Here is a 15,088-nt window from a genome sequence, read left to right on the forward strand (position 1 = left end):
GAAACCTCGATCATGTCCAAGCATCACACGGTATTAAAAATAAATAAATAAATAAATAAACAAACAAACAAACCTCCTTACCAGACTCAAACAACTGTAAATAATAATAGTGTATTTCCCAGGACAGAAAGATTTTCAAACGCTGTAAATGCTACCCTAAATCAGGAAGGGATGTTTTGCCTAGAACCCCAAGGATCAGGGAATGGAGATGCCATGAAACACCAAGTGGAACTAAAAAAAACTAACACTGAGAAAGCAATGGTTTACTGAGATAAAAAATAGGTTAATTACATTTGAAAAAAAATAGTTTAATTATTTACTGTGGTCAATATAGCAGTGGGTTTGGGAGCAGAAGGAGAAGCAGAATTAGAGAAGCAGAAAAAGGGAAAGCCACAAAGTTGACAGACACAGAACAAAAAATGGAATAAAGAAAGAAAAAACTGGGCGAGGGAGAAGAGGGTAAATAAGTTATAATACTGATAATAAACTACTCCAGCCACTTTCTTTACTTAGCAGAGGCTGTGGCCTTCAAAATATCACTGGTGCTTGAAAATTCAAATATTAAAATGCTAAGTAACTGCTCTTCCTAAACATGTACTTTTTCTGTAAGTGTGGCCTACAAGCACTTGCACCGCAATCATTTAGGGTAATTATTACAAATGCAAACTGATAAGCCAAACCCTAGGCCTAATGAATCAGAATCTCAGGAGTTGAAGCCAGGTGATTCTCTATTACACCAAAGGTTGAAATTACTGCTTTAAAACATATACTACCAAGTAGATTTTCATTTTTTTCTTTGGTTAGGAAGTGCCGACACCAGACAGACTACGCTGAGGGCCACATGCCTTTTAAAGATTTGCCACCCCTAACTTTAGCAGAATTTGCCCAACTGAGTAGCTAAGGGTTTGATGCAGCAAATAGTAACTGTTTACTAATATGTGCTTGGTATTTTGTCAAAGGTTCCAAAAGACAAAAAAATAAAACATTTCTCACCTCAAAGAGCTTACATTCTCATTCTTATTGGTGAAGGCACTCCCCTTAAGCTAGGCAAATGCTACTCAGTCTTCAATACTAACAATTCCTAAAGATCCATATACTTCCCTATTTTAAGTTGCAGTCATGTTTTCACCTTTAGGCAAATAGTCTGAACCTGAATTTAACTTCTTGGTGGCTTGGTTCCATTCTTATCTTACCGATGTTACCACACGCTGTTTTTCCAGTAAGAATCTAAGTTTGTGAGGAGAGAGCCTATGTTTTCTGGCTGTTTCTGTGCTCTCTGTTGCTTAGGACAATGAAAACCACCTTGTGGAGGGTCTGATATCGCACTGGGTTAGAGGACTTGGAGACGTAGGAGATGCAACAGTTACATGCAAAGTGATTTAAAAAACCAAATTTCAGACCTAAAGAAAGGCAGATCGAAAATAAATTTCAACCATTCCAATAAAATACATCAAAAAGTTAACAAAGATTTTGTATTCCCCATTAGTTTCTTAAAGTGCCTAGTATGTATAGTCAACTCTCAAAGGAGGAGAGAAGATATGACAAACAAATGGAATGAGATTACTAATTCTGGAAAGGTTCAGTTCAAGAGGAGTGTAATGTTAAAGTTTAGAGACTTGTAGACTTTGTAAACTTATATGCAGGGTTTTACACACACACATACACTTTAATATAACAAGGCATCATATGAAACAGTATTTGCCCTCCTAAAAGAACAAGAGATAAAACTAAAGCAGAAATAAACCTGTCTGGCTCTGAAGTTCAAAGTAAATTCCCAAATCCTCATAATTCCATCCCCCTGGATTCATCTTAAATATGCAATGACACGAACAATGCTTCTTCAACTATGAAAACATGCTAATAATGAAAAAAAAAAAAGCTGTTGTAGAAATTAAACAAATGCATCATCTTCTCTCTGATGAAAAAACAAACTAGTTGGAACACATTTTCAAGATCATTGGTTAATTCATTTGGTACATCTTATTACCAAACTTATCACCAAGCAACTTAATTAAGGTTTTATTTACTCTTAAGGAAACACAGATCATTTCAAACAAAGCATCACTTGTTAGTGTGGACTAGCATGAGCAGCTCTGGGCTGGAAGCCCTGCCATTAGGCACTGCACAACCTTGAGCAAGTCACAAGACCTCTTTGGGCCACTGTTTCTTCATCTATACAAGTGAGGCAGCTGAATGATCTTCAGTGTTTTTCAGTGCTTAAGTTCTTTAAATGGGTAATTCTAAGTTTCATTCTGATGACTCGATCTACACTTATATTCAACCTTATGAAAGGAAAACAGTGGGAAGAAGACTGCTAAATAAATCTTTCTGGCCTTCCCTTGCTTCCATGTTTTTTTTTTTTTTTTCCTTCCCTTGTCCTTGAAGCCCCACTTCAGTCTTCTTCACATAATAGGAAACTGAAATATATGATCAGTATCTATTTTATTTATACCAGCTGCTTAATTTTAAGAAACTAAATCCTTCTACTTGCCTTTAATAAATAAAATCTTATTTAGTTGTTTGTCCCTAGATTTTTCTCTCATGGATCACTGGCTTTTAAAAACTTAAAAAAAAAAAAAAAAGCCAAAAGTTTCCTTAGATTTTTCACACAGACCAGACTAGAAGTAAATACAGGCTGTACTTACTCAAAGGCTGACTAAACCAGCAAGATGCAAACAAAGATGATAGCAAATGGCTCAGAGCTGAATTGGTAAAATGTCTGCTATGTCTTTCCTGCAAAACCACAAAACTGAGACCTGTTAATATAAAAACCCTTTCCAAGAGTATGAAGTAGTAACTAACTGCCTTTCTATCTTCCCTTTCAGCAGATAGGCCTTTAAGCACTTAGAAAGTCAGTAACAGCAAATTTCCAAAGAACTAGCTAAACATCATTATAGTCAATAATATATGACTTAAGTTTTATTTCCAAATATTTTATTCATAATCCCTACATATTCAAATTTTACTTGCATTCAAATTTTAATTTCATAAATAACTTTCGTAAGTAAAATACTACTTCACTCAGCTTCTCAGAGGACCTAGAACTTGAAGGCACACCAGAATATACACTAGCCAAAATTTCGTAATTTCAATGATGATAAATATTCCAGGAAAAGACTAAGCAATCTTTTCTTTCACACAAAAGGTATTACTTTTTTTCTTCAAAACAAGCAAATTTTAACAACAACAGTATAGAGGGAAGGCCAATATTCTTTACTTTTTCTTTACACACAAATTGAAATACTACATGCTTCCTCAGAAGCCAGACATGCATCTAAGGTTGTTTCCCAGAATAAGTTTCCAGTGTGAATTATAAAACTTTATTATTTTTTTCTGATACTAAATGAACTGGTCTACTCTTTCTTCCTCTTTATTTAATAGTCACTTTTACTTATTATCTATCTAAATGGCTTCATTTTCCTTAAACTTCTATTTAGTTTTCAAAAATTAATGTTATAATTTCATTAATTTAAGAAAAAAGAGGAAAGAACAGTCAATGAGCAATACCTATGACCGAGTTGTCTCCAAACCTCCCTTTAACCAAAATGCCAAAACAACACCACTGCCTCGGAATTTTTTTCTTAACATCCGTATCACACACGCATAGTACATGAATTTACTTAATTGTAACTTTCTAGCTATCCCACAAATACAACTGGATTTTTTTTTAAATGAACACTTGACTGGTTTGTTTTGTAGTATGAAAAAGAAAGAAAAATCTCCTTTATTCTCAAGTCATACAGGGGGCAAACAAAGAAAACAAGTTATGTAAAATATAAAAAAAATGCTTTTCTAAGAAGATCTAAAACTTTCCAGAATTTGAATGCTTTGTTTCCCCCTAGCAGTTAAGTGCAATCAGGCATGTGACTGACTACACACATTTTTTTCAGAGAGTTAAAGAACACATTCAGCCATGTTCTTCGACAGGTAAGAACCACCCTCCGTTTATCAGCTCATGAAACAGACAGAAGCAAACACACAAACTCATAACAAGTTACCTTCAAATATTCTCGTTCTCTTTTTGTCCTTTGGGCTTGAAAATAAAAAGCAATCCGGCAAGTTTTATGCTGTTAAAATGGCTCCTGTAGATTGGGGAAGTGGTGTCTGTGCTTCAGCCTATGAGTCATACATGAAACTAAGTGTTTCTAAGGGAGGCACGCCCATGTTGCTGTGGACCCAATTATTCTGCTAGGTCAAACATGCAAATCTACAGGTAAAAACAGAGGAGAAGTACAGAAAAAGGAGAGACAGAGAGCCAAGGAGCAAGATCTACCTTGATTAAACCATTATTCAGCTCATGTTAATTACCATAATTTAACATTAACAATAAAATAGAACTCAGAATCTACACAGAAACAAAATTAAAACCGTATGTTGTTTTACAAAATAAAATCTCAACTTTTAAAAATTATATTAATATATCAAGTAAATAAAACTATGAAAAGAAAAAAAATGTGGGAGGGAATGGAAGGGAGACAGCAAATTTTCTGGCTTTTAGTGTGACAATGGACTGGTGAGTCTAACCAGGCTACTCATTAACCCTTACATGAAAGGGGTACATTGCTATGTAATCTGGAAAAGCTAGCCAACTGCAGTATCAGATGCAGATTTACAAGTCCACTAAACATAAAATCTAGAAAATTCAAAGTTCAGTAGAAAAATAAGTGTGAATTAACCTGGTTTATAAATTTTTTTAAGAATTCACGGTTAGAAAGGAGCTAAAGTCTAATATAGCAAAATGATTTTAAATAGTATCGCAAGCTTGATAAAACTCTATTTTAAACAGATTACCAATGCAATCACGGTTCATGATTCTATGCTCCCAATTGATAGCCACCGTTTTCTTTACCAAAATATTCCACAAATAAAAACGTACTATGTGCCAGGCACCCTGCTGCACCATACATGGTGACCCTAAGGTGCCAACAAACGATGTGGACAGTGAAGTTTTGCTCTCCAAGTCATCGTACATCTGACAAGGTGCCCAAGCAGCTGAGATGTTAGTGCACTACTTACCCTGTCCCCTGGATGAATATTAATTTATTCTAAGAGTGTAAATTGATCAAAATGGCTTGAAAGCATTAAGCACTCTCAAAAGTGCTTTACATGACAAAGTACTACTCACTAGACTTCATCTTAATATTTTACAAAAAGTAAATAGGATTTGGCAAAGTTTTCTGCTTCAGTTAATTACTTGGAAGTAATCATTTTGTCTTACTAGAGGCGCAGCTGAGAGGACAAGCTGTCACTGACTTAGACAGGAACTTCACAAACTGCAACAGAACAGAATGGTTGTGAACCAACTTTCTGCCCATTAAGTGCCTATTTATTCCATTCTACTGAACACTGTCTGGTTTACCTTTTTACTAAGATAATCCCCATGGTTTAACAAATTATTAATAAAAAATTATGCTAAAAAGAAAAACACATCACTTCTTCTGCCGTCAAATATCATATTTATCTTACGTTAGAGCTCATTTATTTAGAATGACTGGAGCCCCAAAACCAAGAAAAAAGGCCCTCTGAGCAGTCACAGGAGATGTTCACTGGAAAACCCCTAAGTCGTTTCCTAAAGCTGAAATTTATTTTAGACCATATCCATGTAAGCCCAATAATTTGATAATCTTTTACCTAATTAGAAATTAAGTTATAGGGGTATGAAAGAGGGAATAGTGAAAGGATGATGTCACAACAAACAAATGACAGAGTGGAAAGTGGAAAGTGAGAGAAGACTAAAACAAAAACCTATAAAAATCACAAATAAATATAACTTTAAAAGTCCTGGCATCTGGGGCGCCTGGGTGGCGCAGTCGGTTAAGCGTCCGACTTCAGCCAGGTCACGATCTCGCGGTCTGTGAGTTCGAGCCCCGCGTCGGGCTCTGAGCTGATGGCTCGGAGCCTGGAGCCTGTTTCCGATTCTGTGTCTCCATCTCTCTCTGCCCCTCCCCCGTTCATGCTCTGTCTCTCTCTGTCCCAAAATAAATAAAAAAACGTTGAAAAAAAAAAAAAAAAAAAAAAAGTCCTGGCATCTAAAGCCATCATATAAGGTCAGTAAGTTCTACACACTCCTTGAGTGTATCGCCAAACAGTAAATGCCTTGAAGTCAACATTATTATAAAAGACAAAGTGAGAAAAATGTGTGTGTGTGTGTGTGAGAGAGAGAGAGAGAGAGAGAGAGAGAGAGAGAGAGAGAGAGAGAGAAATCTTTTATGGTGTATGGATACCTAAAAGGAGAAGCTTCTGCTATTGAGAACATCCATTTATATAAAGCACCTCATTACTTGATAATGGCAGACATGTGGAAAGTAATTTAAAAGAAGTACTTTTCACCACCGGTATGTAGAAGTAAGAGACATAAAGTGAAAATAAGTACCCTTCTTCAATAGCAACAAATATCTGAGCTATTCCTAGGGAGAAGATTCCAGAGTTTCTGCTACAAATATATTGCCCCTTTGCTGGTGTCCCTATAAGCATTGTTTTACCACCTATAGAAACTAGATCCTGGTTATATTCACAACCCCAAGAAATCAATCACCACAGAAAAAACAAGTTGGCAAACAGTTCAGCACAGGTTCTAGAGTCACTCTGCTTGGGTGCAAATCCCAGCTATGCTACCTATCTGCTGTGTGATCCTGGGCAATATTTAACAGTAGTGTGCCTAACTTTTTTGTTTGTGATTTAGGCTAATAACACCTACCTCAGAGGACTATAATGAGCATTAAAACCAATGAATGTACTACTACGCTTAATATAAAAAATTTTTACAACTTAAAAATAAGAAAAACTAGCCTTTAAAATTGTCAAACAGGTCTGAACAGACATTTCACCAAAAAGAGATACAGATGGCAGAGAAAGACAGCAAAAAATCTCAACGTCCTTACTCAACAGGAAAATGCAAATTAAAGCCACAGTACCCGTGCACATCAACAGAATAACTTAAAAAAACAAAAAAAAAACTGAAAATACCAAGTGCTAGGGAGGATGTACAGCAACTTCAACTTTGACATGCAAAGTTGGGAATGCAAAATGGTACAGCTTACTTGGAAAACCATTTAGCAGTTTCTTGTAAACATATACTTATTATACAATCCAGCAGACTCAATCCTAAATATATGCCTAAGGGAAAGGAAAATATATGTCTATTAAAAACAAAAACAAAACCTTCTACTGGGGTGCCTCAGTGGCTCAATCAGTTAAGCATCTGACTCTTGATTTCAGCTCGGGTCATGATATCACAGTTGGTGGGATTGAGCCCCACATTAGACTCTCTCCCTCTCTCAAAAATAAATGAATATTTAAAATAACAACAAAAACTTCTACTTAAATATTTATAGAAATTTTATTCAGAATTACCAAATCCTGGAAACCCAAATGTCCATCAACTGGAGAACGGTTAAACACATTGTGGTACATCCATACAACGGGATGTTATTAGCAGTAACTTTCGAAATACAGCTACCACATGGATAAATCTAAAAGCATTAGGGAGTGAAATAAGCCAAACTCAAAATATATACTATATGACTCCACTTACACGATGTTCTGGAAAAGGCAAAACAAAAAGGGCAGAATTCCTATCAGTGGCTGCCAGGGGTTAGGAATGAGGGGAGGAGACTGACTACAAAGGGGAACAAGAAAACCGTTTGGAGTGATGGAAGCATTCTGTATAGGGATTGTGGTATTGGTTCTATGACCTATATATGTTGTCAAAAATCATAGAACTGTACAAATAGGGCAAACTGCACTGTACATAAAAAATAGCTCAATAAACCTGACTTCAAAAAGAAACTAGTTCATGTGTAATACAGTTATTAATATTGAACTGAGCACTAAGTAAACACTTTATAAACATTAACTTATTATTATGCTTCTTAGTAGAAGCAATCAGTATCAAATAGTTCAGGATGAGAAAGGTTAAGTTTTTAAACTTTTATATAAATAAAATGTGGCATCTTAGGCTTCTGATGCAAATATATTATACTTGTACATACAGTTGATGTCTATTTCTATAATTAGATCTCTATCAAGTCAGTATATACCTTAATAGAAAGCTATCATGGCTACTTGGAGGAATTTTCAGCATTTATATTTGAACTATTAGTTTAGCAAGATTAGGTCAATTAAATGAATTGAATGCAGCTAAAGTTAGGACACTGTAAATTTCTTTCTTTAAAATACAACTTATAAAAAGAATTTACAATGTAAGCAAGGACTCTCTTCTTTCCTTTCATTGTTACTGCTTCTCTTTGAACTCAAATGTGAAAAATCCCAGTATCTGAAAATATTAAACAGTCTCATGCTCATATCTAGAATACCTGGGCTTTAAAAAAAGGCTTGCTCTGAATCTGTCCCCTTGTTCAGGAGCCAACAGGAGAGATGGAAGAAGCATGCAAAGATCAAATCATTAAAATGATAAATGACCAAAATCACTATTCTCTACTACTTATTTTTTTAAGTTTAGTTATTTTGCGAGAGAGAGCACAAGTGGGGAGGGGCGCAGAGACAGAGAAAGAGAGAGAGAGAGACAGAGAGAGAGAATCCCAGGTAGGCTCCAAACTGTCAGTGCAGAGCCTGAGGCAGGGCTCAAATTCACAAACTGTGAGATCATGACTTGAGCCAAAGTCAGGTGCTTAACTGAGCACCCCAGGCACCTGTCTCCACTATTTAAATATAAAAAAAAATTTTTTTTTTAAGACTGGGATTCAGTGTTCTAAATATTTCAGTGGGAAAGGATTCTCAAAGTATAATCCCAGGTTCTGAACAACATGTAGCATTTCCAAATGTGACCTTAAATGTCAAACATAGTTAATTCTCTATCATCTATCACTAGTGGGTTAAAACAAGGCCTCCTTTCCTGTTTCTGCACCCATTATTAAGTAGGACATATCCATAAGGAACATTCTCCTGGACAAGCATCTGTGTGTTTTAAAAGGCACACCAAAGTCAAAAGGGGCCATCGCAGCGCCTGGGTGGCTCAGTGGATCGAATGCTGACTTCAGCTCAGGTCATGATCTCACGGTTAGTGAGTTCAAGCCCACTGTCAGGCTCTGTGCTTATAGCTCAGAGCCTGGAGCCTGTTTTGGATTCTGTGTCTCCCTCTTTCTCTGCTCCTCCCCTACTTATACTCTGTCTCTGTCTCTGAAAAATAAACATTAAAAAAAATTTTTTTTAAGAAGGGAATCAGGCTTTGGCTGGTTTTGTTTACTAATGTATTCCTATCATTAAGACAGGGCCCAACACACAGCAGAAACTCAGAGACATGAATAAATAACTTTTCTAAAACAGTTCATTAAAGGAAAATTATAGCATATCAGGATTTTACTGCGCATTCAAATATTTTTTAAAGACATGATTTGGCCCATAATTTGGTACTGCAAAATTCATGTACCTACCTGTGTTATAAGATTCCATCGTAGGTACTATTTTGGATGTTGTTCTTTCCCTTCTTGTCAAAAACAACCCAAGAATTGATTTACAATTATATTTTTTATGATGCTCCCAGGTAATATTCTGACTGCAATCTCAAATTTCATATAGATGTATCTTTTATACATGATGTGATATATCTTTTAATCTCTTTTGATTAAATTTTAAATTCAATGTTAAAGACAATGTGTCCTTTACTTCAGTGGATTGTAACCAGGGATCTACCTGTGAATTACCTAAAGGAGCTTCATGCCTACTGTTGGAAACAGACTGAATAATGTGGGTAGAAGCCATGCTTCTGAGCACCTCTGCTCTACTGCTCTGCAGCCTTACTATCTAATGTAGTTAGTGGTCTTCACACAGCAGTCACTCAAAAAGATGCTTGTTCCCTTACTATTCAATAATTTCTAAATGTCGTGGAGAGGAAATCCTCTATTTTTTACATTGAGTTTAGAGTGAAACTTAAGATCCTCCTTTGCTACTGCATCATACTGTAGGAAAAATAATATCGCAACAACATCCTAACTGTCCCTTTTCCTACCACCAACTACCTATTTCCAATTCACCTTTCACTCTGCTATCACAGAATCTTCCTTTAAAAAACACTATGTGAAGTGATGTGATTATCAACTCATGACTGAAAAAAAAGAAACTAACAAACTTTGATTCCCCCAAAATAAAATAACCTAGACTACCTACCATGGTTTTCAAACTTTTGTTACACAGTTGAATTCTTACAAAAATCTTCAAGGAACTGAGATACTACATACATTTAAGTCTTTGTTGTTTTCAGAAAGTCTAAAATTACCAATCCTATCCAAACTCATTTTAAAAATAGGAAAGGAGGGGTGCCTGGGTGGCTCAGTTGGTTAAGCCTGACTTTGGCTCAGGTGATGATCTTGTGGTTTGTGTGTCCAAGCCCTGTGTCAGGCTCTGTGCTGACAGCTTGGAGTCTGCTTCAGATTCTGTGTCTCCCTCTCTCTCTGCCCCCCCCCCCCCACTTGTACTCTGTCTCTCCCTCTCTCAAAAATAAATAAACATTAAAATTTTTTTAATTAAAAAAATAAAAATCGGGAAAGGAGATAACTGACTTGCCCAATGTCAAGTTCATGACTGATCTGAGGTACTCCTAGGTATCCACTCATTTAACATTTACTGAGCATCTACTATGTGCCAGGCACTCTTCCAGGCCCTTGCTACATAGCAGTGAACAAAGGAGACACACTGTTGGTAAATGATCCCTCCCCACATGGCACTTATATTCTAGTAAGGGACAAACATTATGGACTAAATACAGAGGATGTCAATTATAAATAAAAGATAAAATACACATATGCTAGTGATAAGGACAAAGAAGGAAAAAAACACAATAGCAAAGAGGAGAATAGAACATTTTAGACTAGCTAGGGAGGATTTACTTTTGCCATGTCACCTTTGCATAAAGACTTCTAGCCATGTAGACATATCTAAGAAAGAACATTCTAGACAGAGAAAGCCTGTGCAAAGACTCTAACAGGGAGCTTAACTGATACGTTTAAGGAAAGCAAGGAGGCCAGTGTGGGTCAAGTAGAGAAAATAAAAAGAGTAAGAGGAGGAGAAGAGTACTAGGAACTAGTGGAGAGCCTCACTGTTTAGAGACTTAATAGTTGGAGAGTTTTCAGCATATGAGTCATAAGATTTGACTGCTGTGATGAAAACACACTGCAAAGGGGCAAGGAAGGAAGCGAGGAGAAGCTAATGCAATAATCCAAAGAGGATAATGACTAAAACAAAGGAGGCAGCATAAGAGGAAGATCTGACTCAATTATGGATGTTTTTGAGGAATACCCAATGAAATTTCTGAATGGACGGAAGTAGTTGGTGGGGAAAGAAAGGCTTCAAAACTCCATTTCTGGCAACTGAAAGACTGCTGTTGCCCAAACTGAGCCAGGAAAGACTACAGATGATGACGGTTTGGGGTATGGAAACATCAGGAGCTCAGTTTTAAACTCATTAAGTTTGAGATGTTCATCAGCTCTCCAAGTGGACATGTCAAATTGGACATATTGCCTTGGAGTTGCAGACATAGTCCTAAGGCCAAGGGAAGGGATATGGGCTAGGTATAGAAATTGTAGTCATTAACATATATACAATAATAAAGCTACACGTAGAAAAGGTAAGGACGACAGACCTCTGGGACACTCCAATATTGAGAGGTAGAGGAGAGGAGGTAAAGTTAGCAGAGAAGGCTGAGAAGGAGTATCCAAAAATATCGCAGGAAAACAAGGCAAATATGGTATTACCCTGGAATTTGAGTAAAAGTGTTTCCAAAAGAAGGGATTGAGCAACTGTGCCAAATGCTGATGACATATCAAATAAAATGATGTCTGAGAAAAAAATGGCAGTTGAATTTAGCAACATGAACGTCACTGTTAATTTTTTTTTTCTGATGTTTTAATTTATTTTTTAAGACAGAGAAAGCATGAGCTGGGGAGGGGCAGAGAGAGAGGGAGACAGGAATCGAAGCAGGTTCTGCACTGACAGCAGAGAGCTTGATGCGGGGCTCAAACCCATGAGTTGTGAGATCATGACCTGAGCTGAAGTCAAGATGCTTAGCTAACTGAGCCACCCAGGCGCCCCACATCACTGTTAACTTTGTTTTCATGCTATGATAGAAAAAAAAAAAAAAAAAGATAAGTAAAACATCAGATTACAGGGAATTTAACAGAGATTGAAAGGTGAGAAACTGTTGTGAATGAGTCAAGAACAGATTTGAGAGGGGAAAGGAGGGCTTCTTTAAGAAAGGCAGTGACAGGGGCGCCTGGGTGGCTCAGTCAGTTAAGCGTCCGACTTCAGCTCAGGTCACGATCTCACGGTCTGTGAGTTCGAGCCCCGCGTCGGGCTCTGGGCTGATGGCTCAGAGCCTGGAGCTTGCTTCCGATTCTGTGTCTCCCTCTCTCTCTCTGCCCCTCCCCTGTTCATGCTCTGTCTCTCTCTGTCTCAAAAATAAATAAATGTTTAAAAAAAAAAAAAAAAAAAAAAAAAAAAAAGAAAGGCAGTGACATTTCTATTGCCAAGAACATTCCATTTTGTATTGCAGTTAATTTTGTACAAGTCTATCTATACATCGATAAACTGGTAACCCATTCAAGAGCAGGAACCATACCCTGCAGCTTGTACGACCGACTGTGACTGTGGACAGAAGTTTGAAGATTGGAGAACAAAAATCACAACCAGGCTACATTTAAGAAATAAGTCTCCTGGGGTGCCCGGGTGGCTCAGTCGGTTGAGCGTCCAGCTCTTGATTTTGTCTCAGGTGAGGATCTCACCGTTCGTGGGATGGAGCCCAACACCAAGCTCTGCGCTGGCACACAGTCTGCTTAAGATTCTCTCCCTCTCTCTGCCCCTCTCCTGCTCTCTCAAATATAAATAAATAAATTTAAAAAAATAAAGAAGTCTCCTCATCAAAATTTTACTTAACTGAATACATAAAATTACCAGATATTCAGAATAACTGGAAATTTTTATAATTACCCCCAAAATTCAATTACATTTATGTCAGTTCACTAATAAGATATTTTTAAAAACACAAGAAACCCGATACCAATATTTTGGAAACTTTTTTTTTTAATCCTATGGCAGGAGAATATTTAAGCAAATGGGCTTTTAGCACAAGTTCAAAAAACTTGTCTCTAATACCCCAAACCTCCATGCTCTTTAAAAAGAGAAAGAAAAGAAAAAGACATCTTTTGCCATTAGTAAAGTTTAAGATTATGGTAGAAAGCAAACCTCTTGGGGTGCCTGGGTGACTCAGTCGGTTGAGCGTCCAACTTCAGTTCAGATCATGATCTCACTGTTTGTGGCCTCGAGCCCTGTGTCGGGCTCTGTGCTGACAGCTCAGAGCTTGGAGCCTGCTTCAGATTCTGTGTCTCCCTCTCTCTCTGCCCCTCCCCCACTCATGCTCTGTCTCTCTCTGTCTCAAAAATAAAATAAACATTAAAAAAAAAAAGCAAACTTATTTTAAAATAGCCTGATTTACACTATTTAGACTCTGTCTATTTTTATATAATATTTATTATCTAACACAAATTAAAGATCCTGTTTACAAAGAGATTAAGAAAAAGCTTAGTATTACGGCTTTAATTCTCATAAACAGATGAACTCAAAGTTAATTCATAATTGCTTGTGGACTGATGACTTACTTGGCATGACTTTCTGCTTAGGACTAAATCACAGAATGCTTAGCCCTAAATATTATAACCCACCAATGTGAAAAAAAATTACATTCTATTATTTTTGCTCTTTAATAAAAATAACTAAATATAAACAAAAAAGGGGAACTTTAGGATATGTTAAAGGAACACGAACTTCAATTTCTAATTGTACTGCTGGTCAAAATCGAGAAATGAAAAAACCGACATTAGCAACTAGCCATGTAGTCCAAAGCATAGGCTTTAGAGTAGGTGACCTGGGTTCGGTCCCAGCTCCACTATTAACTAATTGCATGACTTAGGGCTATTTAAACTCTCTGTGCCTATGTTTTTACTTCTGTAAAAAGGATCATGCTAATCCCTATTTCACCAAAAAACTCACTTAAATTGCTTATTATAATACCAGGAGGACACATGATGTGTTCTCAATTATTTATCAAAAAACAGGAGGAGAGGAGATAACATACTAGAAGTACATTTATAATCAGCAATAAAACGGAATGAACTATTGATAAACACAACTTGGATGACTCTCAAAAACATTATGAGGAGTCAAAGAAGCTATTGTCAAAAGGTTACATACTCTAGGATTCCAAATATATGACATTCTCTGAAATATCAAAGTATAATGTTGGAGAACTGATCAGTGGTTGCAGGGGCATTGATTAGGGGTAGGATGTGACTATAATGAGAGAGCATGAGGGAGTTTTGAGGGGGGATGGAATTGTTCTACATCCTGATTTAAAGAAAAAAAAAGGTGGGGGGGCACCTGGGTGGCTCAGTAGGTTAAGTGTCTAACTAGATTTCAGCTCAGGTCATGAACTCATGGCTCATGAGTTTGAGCTCTATATCCGGGTGCTGTGAGCACAGAGCCTGCTTGAGATTCTCTCTCTCTGACCCTCCCCCACACTCACTCTATCAATAAACTTAAAAAAAAAAAAAAAAAACAAGACCTGATATATGTTGCTCCCAAAAAATAATTTTTAAAGGCCAATTTTACTCTGTAATTTTAAAAATGAAACAATTGGGTCACCTGGGTGGCTCATTCAGTTAAGTGTCTGACTTTGCCTCAGGTCATGATCTCACAGGTTCAGGGGTTTGAGCCCTGCATCAGGCTCTGTGCTTACAGCTCAGAGCCTGGAGCCTACTTCAGATTCTGTGTTTCCCTCCCTCTCTCTCTCTCTCTGCCCTTCTGCTTGTGCACGCTCTCACTCTCTCAAAAATAAATAAGAATAAATATAAAAAAAAGTAAAATTAAACAATTTGTTTAAAACCCAAAAGTCCAAAAAGTCATTACTCCAGTCCCTGACCATGAGAGAATAGAAGACAAAAGACAAAATCAAACTGAGGGACATTCTACAAAATATCTGCCTGATAGTCTGAAAATGTCAGTCAAAAAAAAAAAAAAAAAAAGACAAGAAACCATCAGAGATTTGAGAGAATTAAGACACAACAATTAAATGCAGGGCAGC

General features: G+C 36.9%; 1 protein-coding gene across 4 annotated transcripts in view; it reads right to left on the minus strand.

Moving 5' to 3' along the window:
• The window catches only part of ELF1 (E74 like ETS transcription factor 1), a 108,127-nt gene that overhangs the window by 77,978 nt on the left and 15,061 nt on the right, over positions 1–15,088 (minus strand). For 2 of the 4 annotated variants that reach the window (XM_019447397.2, XM_019447393.2), the window contains exon 1: positions 3,999–4,129. The exons of 1 other annotated variant lie outside the window; for it this stretch is intronic. The gene's annotated coding sequence lies outside the window, so the exon portion shown is untranslated. Of the gene's footprint in view, positions 1–3,998; positions 4,131–15,088 lie in introns of those variants that run through there. One more of the 4 variants, XM_019447396.2, reaches the window with a different exon arrangement.

This window comes from Panthera pardus, unplaced genomic scaffold (genome assembly GCF_024362965.1).
Source record: "Panthera pardus isolate Hobbes unplaced genomic scaffold, ASM2436296v1 HiC_scaffold_1, whole genome shotgun sequence".
NCBI classification, from domain to species: domain Eukaryota; kingdom Metazoa; phylum Chordata; class Mammalia; order Carnivora; family Felidae; genus Panthera; species Panthera pardus.